The following is a 13,252-nucleotide window of genomic DNA, read 5'->3' as shown; positions in this document are numbered from 1 at the left end:
CTTTATTTCCAAGAAGACTCCACTACAACCAGAGACAGAGATGTCCCCCCCCTCAACCCAAACACAAGGCTTATCTTCACGGACCACTTAGCAGCCCCAGTGGAAAGGGAATTCTTAACCAGTAGCTACAGCAAGGTCCAGGCCTGGCTCTCTCTGGACAGATTCGGGTCATATCCTCAGCCCTCATCAAATCACTGTGCACGTAGTGCATGGAGTCAGGAAGGTTGACCCTCAATAACTATATGACTTGAGTATAGGGGGTTCCCCACTGGAAAATGGGGCGCTTTTTCTAAAAACATGATGTGGATACCAGTGGGGGAAAAAAGACATTCATCATAGGCCAACACAGGAAACTGGGTCCCTGTAGCATGGAGACAGGAGTGCCAGGCCCTGTGAGCAGAACCTGAGACAACCACCCCTTCCTTGGTCTGGGCTGGAGGTCGGGTCCCAGCTTCCCCTGTTCCCTAGAGCATCTGCAGATCTCTTGGAGGCCTGCCGGCCACCAGGGGGTGCTGCTGCCCCTAAACTGGGAGATCAAGTGTTTTCTGCCCTGGTCTCATCCATGTGTTGCTGACAACCAGCTGGTCTGCAGGAAAATGCTCACGGGTGCCTGCTTCCCATGACTTTCGGTGATAAAAATTATAATGTGTTGTCCATGCGAGCAATTTCCTAAAACATGAATAGACACAGGAAAGTGCCTTTGGATAACTGAGCGTTTGGAAAATGCTCCAAACCTCACTCCCTGGATACCAAACCCTTAGTGTGGTTGATCCTCACCATCACTTTGCTTTGTCCTTTGGGAACACCTCAGCCCCGCCCGACCCCCTCCTCCCGTCTCATCCGCAAGCTCCAGGCAGGTTTTCCAAATGTCCACATGTGAACGGACCATCCTACCCATCCCATCTGGGACTCGACTTGCACATCGTGAACATAAATTTTCTTCTGTAATTAGCTGAAAAATGACCCGTACGTGTGTTTTATGAAGCTCAGGGCTTCTGAGAGAACACAGCCCACCGTAGGGGTCCTGAGCAGGTGGAGCCAAGTCCTGGAGGAGCTTACCCTGGCAGGAGGGGCTGGGCAGAGCAGATATGACCTTGCTCCGCAAGGGACTGAAGAGGGCACAGCCTGCCCTGGGGCTCTGAGGGGACACAGCCCTGCTCTCGCGGATCTAGTGGACGTCTGAGCATTAAAAGCCGATAGCAGGTGTACTGAAAACATGCCAGCCATGGGGCGGCGCTGGCTTCTGCGACCATTATTGCGCCCACTCATTCAATAGCCATTTACCAGTTCCCTTTGTTTGCTGAGGGTCGCTGAGCCTCAGTTTCTCCTCTTGTCCCCACCCACCTCGCCCCCTCCCCAAGGAGCCACGCAGATATGAGAAAACTAATGACAACACAGGACTGTTTTGATGTTCTGCTGAGGTCTTGGTCTTCAGAAAAGTCGAAGATCAACACTCTTATTTCCGTGTCATTGGCACGCATCTCCGAGCCAGAACTATTCGGCCCACCGGGTGCAACCCTATCCGGGACACAAGCAGGGGTTTGCGCTCATAGACTTTTTATCTGAATATTCGCTTTCAAATATAGAAAAGCCTTCTGGATGACTTGGGGTGGAAAGCCCCGCGTGTGGTTTGTAAGCTGGCTTCCTCCCCGTCCAGCGGAAGGAGGAACGTAGAGTCTTCCACAACAGCTCTCTTACAAGGAAAATGCCACCCTGATTAACAATGATTGCGATGATCGGAAATAATCACTGTGAACGTTCAAGGCGTGGTGGGAGTAGGGAGCGGATTTTAGTTTCTGCAGAAGAAGTAATACTATTTAAATGCGTCAGCTATTAAGTGAGCAGCTGTTCCCGTCCTCTTGCTGCATAGCAAAACACCCCAACCATCGCGGGGGGGGGGGGGGGTTAAATAGCAACCATCTCGTCATGCTAATGGAGTCCGTGGTTCAGAAGGTCTAACGGGAACAGCAGGGACAGCTTGTTTCTGCTCCGTGACGTCCAGACCCTCAGCTGGAAGATCTATGGGAAAGGAGTCGGTGGACAGAAACTGGACTAGGAGAGCTGCTTTATTCCCATGTCTGGTGCCGGGGCTGGAACAGCTCAGAGGTTAGGCTCAGCTATCAGCTCGCTGGCCTCTGAGCATGGCCGCCCCAGGACACTTGGACTTCCCAGGTGTCTCGGGCTCCGCAGTGAGCCTTTCCACGAACACTGCCTCTTACACCTCAGCCTCCCCTCTGCTCGACTCAGTTGGTCGAAGCCATCACAAACCTATCCAGACTCAGAAGAGCAGAGAGAGACCGACCCCAACTCTCAGTCCGTTGATAGAATTCGGGACCCGCATTCTAGAACCGCCACAGAAACTTATTGACCGGAGGAGCATGTTGGCAGCTGACAAAGTGGGGAAATTATCCCTCCCTGAAGTGTTCAACCTGAAAGATTTGCCTGTTGTGATTGTGGAAAATAGGGCCGTGACAGCAAGAAATGTTTAATACATATTCAGATTTGCTTTTACATCTCAAAAGTTTGTCCTAGGATGGGGGTATTCAGCTTTGGGCATACCTTGATTTGATTTGATTTGATTTATTTATTTAAAACTTTTTTTTAAATGTTTGTTTATTTTTGAGAGAGAGAGCATGAGTGGGGGAGGTGCAGAGAGAGAGAGAGAGAGAGAGAGAGAGACAAAGGATCTGAAGTGGGTTCCATGCTGACAGCACAGAGCCCGATGCAGGGCTCGAACTCACAAACTGTGAGATCATGACCTGAGCCGGATGAAGTCGGATGCTCAACCGACTAAGCCACCCAGGTGCCCTGGCCATATCTTGATTTTCATGCTCAGCCAGTCAGCATTTGCCCAGAATGTCTATTTGGTGCACTTGTACATAATAATAATTTTTTATAATAAGTGTATGTATGAATAGTTTTTAGCACTTATGTCTGGGTGCTTCCAAGGGTTTTATGTATGTTCTCTCATTATTTCCTCAAAGTCAGACATTTGAGTGTGGATTTCTTAATTTGTATTACTCCTTCCTTCCTTCCTTCCTTCATTCGACTAGTATTTATTGAGCACGTATTACGTGCCAAGCAAGCGCGGTTCTAAGCACTGAGGACACAACTGGAGACCAGACAAAACCCTGCTCTTCTGGGGGTGTCTTGGGGGAGGCAGGCCAGCAACAAATACCACTGGTCCCACTTGTATTATTATTTTATTTAGATCATGTCTTTTTGCTTCTTCTTTTTGTCTTTCTCTTTTTCCAACTTAGCCTTGACTTCAGTGGCGATACTTCTAAAACTGTAGGCTTCATGTGGCAGTGGCATATGTTTTTCAACATAAATACGAAATATTAGATTGAAAAATACGAGTAAAATAATAACCAATGCTTCCTCACTTTCTCCTCTGCACTCCCAGAATTCCTGCGTGGACTGCAGCCCAGGAGCCACCCGTTGGGAAATGCTGGCTGAATCCTCGTACAAGCCAGGAGGCAGGGGCTGTGGGGTTTGACCTTCTACTAGGTGGTGCATTTGAGGGGGCAAAGCTGGGAATGTGACCAGAAGTGGCCCCACTCCCAGCACCCCCCCCCACCATTGACCAGGCCTAGACACTGCTCCCAGGGGGTCCCCTGGGCCCCATGCTGGGGTGTTCTGGGGACGTAGATGGGAGGCCTTAACCGAGATTCCTCAGAGGGGGGAAGGTGAGGGGTCCACTCATATCAGGGCCTCTATAAGTACCCCTCTGTCCCACCTGGTTTGACTAGGTGAAGGCTGGCTTGGATTTGGGGCGTTACAGCAGTGTCCCAGGGACCCCCCCCACTTTGACAATGGGGTCCCCACTGCCTAACTCAGAACCTCCCCTGCCAGACAGCCCCCACCGGTCTCCAAGGTGCACAGCACGAGCCCCCTTTGCTGGTTCCTCATTCACCCCTCCAGGTGCACCTCTCCTTCGGCCGGTATGTCCCCCAGCCATGCTCCCGAATGCTCAACTAAGATTTTCTAGCACAGAATCCCCCATCATTCTCTGCAGACGCCCCCTGTGGGCCCCGTGTCGGGCCTGCAGCCGCTCCATCTCCCCAGGTGCACGTCTTGACCACCCTGTCCGCACCTGCTGGCTCCGGTCCCGGGAGGCTGCGAGACGGTCTGTAACCCACTGCCGGCGGGGTCCAGGGAAGGAGAGGCCCCTGCATCGTCAGCTCCCCAGGCAGCAGAGCTCCAGTTCTCTGCGGATCGGATCGCTTGACTCATCCCGAGGCCTGCTAATGGAGTGGGGAGCCCCTCCTGCACCCTGGGGCCTGGGGCAACCCTGCTCCCGGGGAGGGCCTGGAAACCATCTTGTCTGCTCTCCTTCCCCCACCCCCACCTACAGGCCTGGCCCAGCCCCGGCCAGCCCCGATGAGGACCAGGATCCCTGGGAGCTTCCTAGGCCTGCTGGGTCCATGAAACATGGATAGCAGAACTGACAGTCCCCCCAGCCCCACCTCGGCCCCCTCCCGGGCCCCCACCTCAGCCCTGGGGATAGATAAGCCATTGCAGCCACCCAGTACACGAGGCCACCATGGGGATGCTCTGGCTGCTGCTGGTGGGCAGGGGGCAGTGAGGGCTCTGGAGGTAGGTCAGCTGTGGCAGGTGGACCCCAGCTTTTGGCCGAACCCCCTTCCCCTCAGTCGCGCAGAGCCAGGTGACCTGGAGCGAGGCGATCAGAGGTGAGGCGGGACATGCTCCCAATCTGGTGAGCCCCGCCCTTGGGGACTGAGGGCACATGATCCTTCCCTGGGAGTTCTGAGAGGTCACAACGTCCCCAGCCTTGCCCCTGCACCGCTATGGGCTGAAGCATGGAGATGAGGCCCTCCCTGCAGAGGACAGATGATGGCTTCTCTGAGGTCATGCACGGGGCTGGCCAGTGTGAGCGCCCTGACCCCTGACCACAGGTCCCTGACTGATCCTGTCTATATCTGCTCCTTTCCTCTGTCCTTCTGGGCCCTGGGCCCTGTCCCTCCAATCCCTGACCTGATGACAATCCCCAGGCCAACTCTTCCTTTCCCGCCTCCCCCAGGTCTGCCTCGATGGGCTGGTGTCCTCTGGGGAGGCTGTGGCCCTGTTCCCACCTGAGGCATTTCCCTGGGAGTTGGGCCAGGCCTTTGTGGCCCCGTCCTGGGCAGATGGGTCCACGTCGAGTCAGGGCTGTGTATGTTGCAGAATCACAGGCAGAGGTACTATAGCGGGCCCCCAAGATCTGGCCTACGCCTTCCCCGACGTGTCTCCCAGCCCAGGAGCCCTGCTCGTGACCACCTGGGACCCGATTCCCTTTTCTGGGGATGGATGGAGGTGAGGATGGGGGAGGGGAGAAGGGCCCAGGCTGGGGCTCTCTGGCCCCACCCCCAGGGGAAAGAGTCTGATTTCTGGCAAGTGGGAGACAGAGACAGAGGGCGAGAGCAAGAGATAAAAACGAGAGGGACATGGGGAGAGATGGAGAGAGAGAGGAGAAGCAGAGACACAGTGAGACAGAGAAAATGGGTGGCAGAGAGATGGAAAGACACAGACCGGGAGAGGGATAGAGAAGGAAGGAGAGAGAGCAAGAGCAGGGAGACAGAGAGTGAGAAAAGGTGAAAGGTAGATGGTTGGGGGAAGGGAGGGTTGAGGCAAGAAGAGAGAGAGAGAAATAGAGAAGGAGGGTGGGCGAGAGGGAGGCCCACGTGGACAGGGGGGAGCGGGGAAGAAGCCAGCTCCGTGGGGCAGATGGAGCCCAGCTGAGGAGCGGGGCTGTAGGCCGCACTCCCCCCTGCAGGTGAACACTTTCCAGGTGGTGCTCCATGGCCAGCGGTGCCTCCCGGGCGCTATTTCTCTACAAGGACATCCAGTAGGCCCTGGGTGTGGCCAGCGGTGGGAGCCCCACGATGGCCCGGGGCGGGGGGGTTGGGCATGGCTGCCCACGTGGGTGGGGAACCACCAGCGGCTGCCCAGGGTCCTCAGGGTGAGGAAATGGCCTGGCTGACCCTGTCCTGAATCCCACACCACGTGGGCTTCGACAGTGGCCAGCAGAGGGACTGTTTCGCCATCCCAGGATCCGGGACCCCCGACATCCCGTCGGTGGCAGACAGCAGCAATGTGGCCTCCCCGGGTACTGGGCCTGCCGCCCCGACACCTCTGTGGTCCCCGATGGCTGTGCCTACAGTGGTGAGGTGGTGGGGGCTCTTATCCCAGACCTGCCTGCTCCCGGGTCCAAGCCCACGGGCACCAGGAGCCCGAGGCCGCAGCCCTCTCCTCTTCCAGGACCCGGGGTCCACACCCCCCACCCATTCCATTCTCCGATCCAGGAGTCAAGGTGCCCCTGTCCTGTCCTCTCTCAGGACCTGGAGTCCAGGCCCCAGCCCCACTCTCTCCACAGTCCAGTTCCTGCTTCTCTGTGCCTCTTTCTGGAACAGTAATGCCTGTAGCCACCGGTGCCACCGTGGGCGGGAAGGCCGGGTGCACTGCGGGCTGAAGCGGGCAGGTCGGCAAAGCGCATCTGCACAGCCCTTCCCTTGCCGGCCCCTCCCGCCACCTGGGTGCCCTCCTCCCCCCCCCCCCCCACCGGGCCGTCTACACACACTGCTGAGAAGCGGCCGAGCTCCCGCCCTGTCAGGCTGTCCTGGCCCTGCTTTCCTGGCGTCCACGTCCACGTGGAAGTGGGGCGGGTGGTCCACGGCCGGGACGTGGTGGTGAGACCCCGAGGCCCAACAGGACACGGGCTGGTGAATGAGTGAGGCTGGGGGCTGGGCAAGGAGTGGAGCAAGGAGGGGCACCCAGGGAGCCACGGGCACAGTGGGAAAATGGGCATCACAGGGACTGACTGTCAAAGAGCCTGGCAGGCAGGCAGCGAGCCGCAGGGTGACAGGCAGGCCGGGAGGGAGAGGGATGAGAAGACAGACCGTCAGGCAGACGGATGGGCAGGTGGACCAAGAGAGTGTCAGGCTGACGGAAAAACGGAAAGCCGGAATGATACTGGGCCGAAGGAAGCAGTGGTGAGACGGAAGTCGGGGAGACAGACGGACAGGTGGACGAACGGTGGGCGGATGGCGAATCGCACGGCGGACTCTTCCGAAGCAGACAGAGGGTCACGGGAGACGTGGAGCCTCCCAGGGTTGGGTCCTCACCACAGGCCTCTCGTGGCCCCTCCCGAGGGGCAGCCCCCCAAGGCCTCAGCTTCACCCCTACTCACCGCCACTTGCCTTGTTGCACAAGCCAGTCTCTGGCTGCCCCTGAGTCTAGCCACTGGCCGACCTCACTGGCCATCCAGCCCACGGACCCACTGACCCTACTGCTGCTTCCCCGCGCCCTTCCTTCTCCGGTTCCGGGCTCTGTCTGTGACTCCGGCCGGCCGGCACCCTCCCCTCCCTCCCGCTCATCAGGCAAACCCCACTTCAGAAGGCTCCCCTGTCCTCTTGGAGTCGCCCCTGGGCCGGCTTCACATCTGCGATCGTGAACTTGAGGGGCCACCTGCCCAGCTCCCGGCTACCCTCACTTGCCTCTCCTGGATGAGCACTCACCTCCTTTCCCGAACCCCACTCTCAGCTGCGCTGCCACAGTCTCGCCTCCTGTTTCGCTGGGAAACACAGTGGGAACCCTCTGGGGCCCCCTCTGAGTCCCAGCAGCTGTGGTGACGGTGGCCTTGGTCCCTGACTAAGCTCCATCCCTGCGACAGTTCCCGGGTCTCACCCAGAGATCCTTCTGTTCTCTCGCCTCTGCGTCGATGGTTCTCGAAGTGGGGTCCCCAGACCGCAGCATGAGGAACACCTGGGGACTTGTTGACATGGGAGCTCTTGGGTCCCACCCCGGGCCACCACTCCGTGGGGCCCAGCAGTCTGTTTCAGCCAGACTTTGGGGACTCTGATGCACACCGGTCTGAGTCCACCCACAGTTGGCCCCTTTCTGCTGGATCCTTCTCACCTTGTTCCAACAGGCTGCGATTTGTCCCGCCTGCCTAGGGGCACCTAGGTGACTCAGTCGGTTGAGCCTCTGACCTCAGCTCAGGTCGTTATCTCACAGTTCGTGGGTTCGAGCCCCGCGTCAGGCTCTGTGCTGACGGTGTGGAGCCTGCTTGGGATTCTCTCTCCCTTTCTCTTTGCCCCTACCTCTCCCCACTCCAAAATAAATAAACGTTAAACATTTTCTTTACGTTTGTTAAAAAAAACCCAAACAAACCTGCCTTGATCCCTCAGCCCCTTCAGCGATTGCCCCCTGCCTTCGAAACCCTTTAGAGCAAAACCCCCCACAGGGTTACCTGTGCTCAGTGCCTCCAATCCCTCCCCTTCCATTCTGTGAAGCTTCTCTGCTCGGGCTTCTGTCCGCCTTCAAGCTCACACCAGCCAGACCGGTCCTGATGAGCCCCCCCCCGCCCCCGTCCCCCCAGCGGCCCATCCTCAGCCCACATCCTGCTTGGCCATCCGTGGCTTGAGACACCCCAACCCTTCCCTCCTCCCTGAAGCACTTTCTCCCTGTGTCCAGGACCCCAAGCTCCTGGTTCTCCTCCCACCTTCCGGAAGTCGCCACCCGGACACCCACTGAGTGCCTGCCCGGGACTCAGCCCAGCCTCCTCCTTGCCCACCTGTACCTACTCCCCAGAGCGACGCTTTCACATGGTCTGCTGTTAACGCCCACGCCTCCCCCCAGAAGTGAACCTGCTGAGGTCCCCTGACCCCGGGCTGTGTCCTGTCCCACAGCTGGAAGGGTGTCTGCTTCCTCCGCCCCCTCTGTCCCTGAGGCTGGGCCTGCTGTCCACGCACGGTACTCAGTCACCCACCTGGCCACGGGCGCCGGCCTTGAACTGTGGATCCAGGATGTGCGCCTGGAACTTGTGGGACCCGAAGCTGAGGTCGCTGTCGCGGGGTTGGGGGGGGGGGGGTTCGTGTGGGCCCAAGGCCTTGATCCCCCCTGGAAGCACCCCAGCTGGAGCCTGGGCTGTTCCAGGCCAGCTGACAGGAGGTGGGACGCTGCAGCTCCGAATGGTCCAGACGCCCAGCCCAAAGGAAGACTATGTATGCAGGCCCCAGGGCCTGTGGCAGCTCTCAGAGCTGACGGGCCCCTTTGCAGCCTGTGCCTCGACCTCTGTGGGCCCATTCGTGGACAGCTGTGTGGAGAAGCAGTGTGCAGCCAACGGGAGCCTGGCTGTCAGGCTCTGGCTGCCTTTGCCTGGGCCTGTCAAACTATTTTTTTTTTTTTAACGTTTATTTACTTTTGAGACAGAGAGAGACAGAGCATGAATGGGGGAGGGTCAGAGAGAGAGGGAGACACAGAATCCGAAATAGGCTCCAGGCTCTGAGCTGTCAGCACAGAACCCGACGCGGGGCTCGAACTCACGAACCATGAGATCGTGACCTGAGCCGAAGTCGGACACTTAACCGACTGAGCCACCCAGGCGCCCCTGGGCCTGTCAAACTACTGACATCCCTGGGGGTGCCTGGTGTTGTCCTGGCTTTGGTGGTGAGCTGGAGGGAGATAGTGAAGAGGAGGGTGGGCGCTGTGTCTAGAACTACTGTGTACAGTTGCACAGGCTGTGCACTGCACAGAAACACCTGTTCTTGCTTTGGGGTCTGAGAGGACACAACCCTACCCTGTGTGCATGTGCGTGTGTGTGTGGGTGTACATGTTGGGGTGGTTCTGAGGAAAACACAGTACTGGGACTCTGAGGGGTCTTGACCCTGACCTGAGTCAGAGTGAGGGGTGAGGAGAATGCTTTGAATCCAACGCTTGATGCTGATTTCTCTCTATCTCTCCTTACTGCAGAACAATCCTGCCCTGAAAACGGCCTCTGGCAGACACATGCCGGTGTCTGTGAGGCAAGCTGCCCCTGTAAGGAGGTGCCTCTGGCCTGCCACAGCCTGTGTCATGGGGGCTGCATGTATGACACCAGCTACCTGTTCTGTGCAGGTACCGGGCTCTCTGTGGCTGTCCCCAGCAAGGCCACGTCTTGCCCGTAGGGGCTCAAGAGCTGAGCCCCCTCTGCTGCGAGCTGTGTGAGTACAAGGAAAGGGGACCACGTCACTGTCGCCCCCGAGCTGGCAGAGATGGAGCTCCATGCCCCTTGCACGCTGGGGCCTGGCACCGTGGAGTGCCAAGAGGGTGTCAGGGGACCGCCACCACCGCACCTTTGATGGCGCAAACCTCACAACCCGGGGGGTCCTGCTGCTATGTGCTGGGCCGCACCTGTTGAGTGGGCGGGGCACCGGTGTTTACGGGGCGGGAGGACAGTGAGCACCTAAGCCCCACGGCTGGTATGACGGGGACACCGTAGATCAGGTGGGGTAAAGGTGACGATGGAGGCTCAGAGTCCGGGAAGGTCCAGGTGAGCTCGGGCAGAGGCTGGCACCTGGCGTATAGTAGGTACTCGAAGTTGAACAAATAAATACTACAGAGAGGGGCCTCAGTACGCTCATTGACTCAACAAATATTGACGGAGGTTTGCCTTGTGCTGGGTGCTGGAGAGACAGCAGGCCACAGAATTTGATCTCGGGGCAGTGAATCGGTGTCCTTGTGACTTGCGTCCCTCCAGAGCTGGCCTGCCCTCCCAACAGCCACGACGAGGTCTGTGGCTTCTCACATGTCCCAGCTCCTACGCCAAGCCTGCCCTGGCCGACAGCTGCCTGACTCTGCGCCAGCGTGACACGAGCTTCAGGCTCAATGTCACTGAGTGTGTGTCCCCTGTCCAGTGTGGCTGCTCCATGGGAGACAGGGACAGGCACCACGTGGCCGGGGAGGCCGTCTGGGCTGGGGAGCACTGGGAGCGATTCTGCCACTGCCCAACCACACCATGGGCTCCCCCTCCTCCTGTGGGTCCGGGCAGAAGTGTGGGACCCTGAGGGGCATCTTCACGGGCCACCTGCTCCCCTCTGGCATCTGGGCACTCACACATCACCATCTTCGACGGTGGGACTGTTGAGTTCCCAGGCACCCATGGATCCATCTGCTGAGTCCTGTGGCTCCTCTGGCTCATTGCCCTTTTTCAGAGTAGAACCGGGCAGGAGCAGGTCCAGAGCCCCATCATGGTCATCTGAAAGGTGTCTATCCAGGTTAACGAGAACGGGGTCCACCTCCAGAGGGACAGCCCAGGCCTGGCTGGGGACATGTGGGTTCTAGGAATCCCAGGCCCTTGGGAAAAAATTTTCCCTCCAATGTTTCCTCATTTTTACCTCTATTCTGACGATACTTACTCTTCTGTCTATATCCACCAGAACACATTCAGTTTAAAATAACAGAAACAGGGCCACTTGGGTGGCTTAGTCGGTTAAGTGTCTGACTTGGAATCAGGTCATGATCTCACAGTTTGTGAGTTTGAGCCCCGTGTCGGGCTCTGTGCTGCCGGCTCGGAGCCTGGATCCTGCTTCCGATTCTGTCTCCCTCTCTCTCTGCCCCTCCCCTGCTCATGCTCTGTCTCTCTCTCTCAGAAATAGACATTAAAAGAATTAAAATAAGTAAAATAAAATAATAGAAACACACCTCAAATCAGCTTAAGAACGAAAAAGGAATTTGTTGGTTTATATAACTGAAAAAAAAAAAAGTCTCTGGCTTCAGGCACAGCTGGATTCAAGTGCTCAAACAATGTGTCCAGAATCTGTGCCCATTTCTGGGCCCTACTCTCCTCTGCGGTGGCTTCATTTTCAGCGCATGCGGCCCCACGAAGAGGGTGGCCGGTTTAGCAAGTGCTGGTGGACAGAGGACCGCTTTCTGAAGCCCCAGGGCTTGTCCCTCATTGGCCCGGCTTGAGTCATGTGACCATCTCCGGCCCAGTCACGTGGACTAGCTGACTGCTGGGCCTGGGTCAGGTGCTGGAAGCTAGGGGGTGTGGGGGCGAACTTCCCCACTGCGTGGATTGGCGGGGTGGTTCCCCGAGGAAACCCAGAGAAAGGGCAAAGAAGGCTGAGCAGGATCAGATGAGAGATGGTCACCATTACACTTTTGTCTTTGCCCCCCTCACTGAGGAATATTTCACATGTATTTGAACATTTGAACACCTACCATGTGCCAAGCGGTACTGGGCCCAAACGAACTTGGCCCTGTTGTCCTGAACCTTCCTTTCCTCTGTCCGCCCCTCAGGCTAACAGCGAGACGGTGAGCCTTCCCGTGGGCTTGAATGGAGGCAGCCTTGTGTACGGGAACGACCTCTGCCCCGTGCTGCACTCCTGTGGCCAGTGGCTCAGCCCCGATGTCACCCACAGCCTCCCCCTTCTCCTCCCCCTGCCACAGCCCCATGCGGGTCACCCCTGTGGGCTCTGCGGGAGCTTCAACCGTGACCCCAGTGCTGACACCGGGGCCCAGGTTGCCAAGCAAGGCTTATGGGGATGACTGTGGGCTGCCTGTCCAGCGCGAGGGGACCGGGGGCAGACGGCGTCAGCGGGGAGGAGGTACTGGCTCCCGCACCCCGGACCCGTGAGTGTCCATCTGTGTCAGGGATCTGTGTGTCACGGAGGGCGGTGGCCGCACCCTCTGCTTGGCCCCGCAGACGCATGCCGGGCTCGCCACTGGGCTCTGGAAGAATCCTTCCCTCTGTGGTGAGTCACGGTTGAGCCGGGTGGGCACTCATCTGCGAGCCCGTTGTTAGCAGACAGAAACGCTTCTGTACTCCTGACTGCCCCCACCTCCTGCCGTGTTCCGAAGCCTGGCGTCGCAGGGGCTTCCAGATCCTCTTTCCAGGCTCCAGCTGGATGCATGCTGATGGGTTTGGAGCTGGCATTCTACTGACTGGCATACGTTTTAATCCCACCTCTGGGTGGACTCCATGACTCCTTGTGTTCTTCCCTGCCTCCCTGTCAAGGGGACTGGCTGTCCTTTCCCACCCTTGGAGAGCCTGACCTGAGATGCCCAGAGATGCCAAGATCCTACTCCCAACAGCTCTCCCCATGGGCTGTGCTTTGTGCGGAGGGAAGCAGATATCACAGTTTGCTGCTGCCTGGGCCGGTCACGGGTGCCAGGCCTGCCTTGTGGTTGCCTCTGAGCATCACCTTCCCTTCCTGACCATCCTCATGCTGAGCCAGCTCCTCAATCTCTGCTCTTTCGGGTCCAGCTGCCAGGCCCACACTTCTGCCTGCTCCAGGGCTCCACCGTGCCCAGTCAGGTCTGGCCACCTGGGCAGGAGATGCTCATGTGGCCTCTCTCTCTCCAGGTGGGAGACCTTGGCTGGCTGGAATGGTACCCCCACTGCTGCAGCAGGGACAGAGCAGAGTGTTTTCACGACAGCCCAGCTTGCTGCCCTGTTGGGGATGTCTGCGGGCTGTGGGGTGACCGGTGG

Source organism: Prionailurus bengalensis, chromosome E2 (assembly GCF_016509475.1).
Source record: "Prionailurus bengalensis isolate Pbe53 chromosome E2, Fcat_Pben_1.1_paternal_pri, whole genome shotgun sequence".
NCBI classification, from domain to species: Eukaryota; Metazoa; Chordata; class Mammalia; order Carnivora; family Felidae; genus Prionailurus; species Prionailurus bengalensis.
Note: the sequence above shows the minus strand (reverse complement) of the source record.